Genomic DNA, 1,938 nt, shown 5'->3' on the forward strand with positions numbered 1-1,938 from the left:
ATATTGGCAAGGAACCAGGCCTTCTAAAAAATAAAATTTGGACTTCAAAGCATGATACAAGGTTTTCCATGTTTTGTTACCTGTAGACTTGAATGGTGACTCTCCTAATTTGAAACATGACGATCTCTGGTCAAACTTGTGTTTCCAATTTTAGATATATAGCTAGCTAAACAAGAATTGATGTTGGGTCCCGGTGCAGGCACCGGCATGGACATGGCTGTGGCTTACCGCGTGACTATGTTTGCTGCCCAGTTACTCCGGCTGGTGGAGAGATGCCGCTCCTGCCATCGCTCCCTCCAACTTTCAGAAGTACGAAATGCAGCGGTGGTCATTTCTGGAAGAAAACTTGATCAGCAGATCAAGCAAGAAGTTCATCAGGAGGCGGACCAGTGGGTGGCAATGGGCAACAAACGGCCACACCTGAGCATGGTTCTGGTCGGAGAGAATCCTGCAAGTCATTCTTACGTCATCAACAAAACCAGGGCTGCTGCAGATGTGGGAATCATCAGTGAAATAATTTTGAAACCAGCTTCGATTTCTGAGGAAGAACTGTTGAATTTAATCAGTAAACTCAACAACAATGACAATGTAAAGGCCTCATTATTCAGCTTCCTCTTCCAGGGCACATCAACAAGAGAAAGGTCTGCAATGCTGTTTCTCCAGACAAGGATGTTGATGGCTTTCATGTAATTAGTGTGGGTAGAATGTGTTTGGACCAGTATTCCATGTTACCTGCGACTCCATGGGGTGTGTGGGAGATAATTAAGCGGACAGGAATTCCAACGCTGGGGAACAATGTGGTGGTTGTTGGACGGTCAAAAACTGTTGGGATGCCTATTGCAATGTTGCTGCACACAGATGGGGCACAGGAACATCCTGGAGGCGATGCCACTGTTACAATATCTCATCGGTACACTCCCAAAGAGCAGTTGAAGAAACATACAATTCTTGCCGATATTGTGGTATCTGCCACAGGCATTCCCAATCTGATTACTGCAGCTGTGATCCAGGAAGGCGCAGCTGTCATTGACGTGGGAATAAATAAGAGTTCAAGATCCTGTGACTTTTAAACTCAAGTTGGTTGGGGATGTGGATTTTGAAGGAGTCTGGAAGAAAGCTGGGTACATCACTCTGGTTCCTGGAGGTGTTGCTCCCATGACAGTGGCAATACTAATGAAAAATACCATCATTGCTGCAAAAAAACTGCTGAGGCCTGAAGAGGAAGAAGTGAAGTTTAAAGAGCATGGATTAGCATCCAATTAACTGTTGTATTATCTGGGTCATCAGCAGCGCTCCAAGCCAGTTCAAGAAGGAAAACAGGCCAATAGAATTGCAATGCTCTTTATTTATTGTTCTAAAATGAAATGAAATTGAAAACTGAAATGGGTGGATGTTTGTACACGTAACTTTGCAGTACCTCACAGGTGATCACTCCAGTGTCATGCTGGGTCTTAGGATCTAGCCAAGAGCAGCCATTAACCAAGTGATTAACATGGGGATATGTTAATGGATGTTGAATTTTGTCAAGTCACTTCAGTTATTAAAATTGGCCTTTTCTAGGATTGCATTTCCTAAGTGCTACTCCAATAAGAGTTAATACTTTAGGTTCTAAACCTACTGAGTTCAACTAGTCAAACCAAAGGAAAAATGTTGCTGGAGAAAATTAGAGAAAAGATAAAAAGGAAGAAATGATAGCTGGGTATAAAAAAAGTTACCCTTATTTACTATTGTCTGATAACCAGGTTTATATAAAATAAAATTGTATTGGGTGACCCCCTTCCAAGACTAAGACTCAACGGAAATACACGCTCTGATTGGTGATCACACACATCACCGATAGGGGGAAGAGGGGTAAAAGCAGCAATGAAGCGGCAAGCTAAGTCCTACAATGTTCAGTGGACTTCTGTGGACCCAGTTGGGGACCTGGTTGGCAAGCAG

The 1,938-nt window shown here is 43.2% G+C and overlaps 1 pseudogene; it reads left to right on the forward strand.

Moving 5' to 3' along the window:
* The first annotated feature begins 207 nt into the window (after window positions 1–207).
* Window positions 208–1,263, forward strand: LOC102822273 (annotated as a pseudogene).
* Window positions 1,264–1,938: the final 675 nt, after the last annotated feature.

The sequence above is a fragment of the Chrysochloris asiatica genome, unplaced genomic scaffold, assembly GCF_000296735.1.
Source record: "Chrysochloris asiatica unplaced genomic scaffold, ChrAsi1.0 scaffold00031, whole genome shotgun sequence".
NCBI lineage: Eukaryota > Metazoa > Chordata > Mammalia > Afrosoricida > Chrysochloridae > Chrysochloris > Chrysochloris asiatica.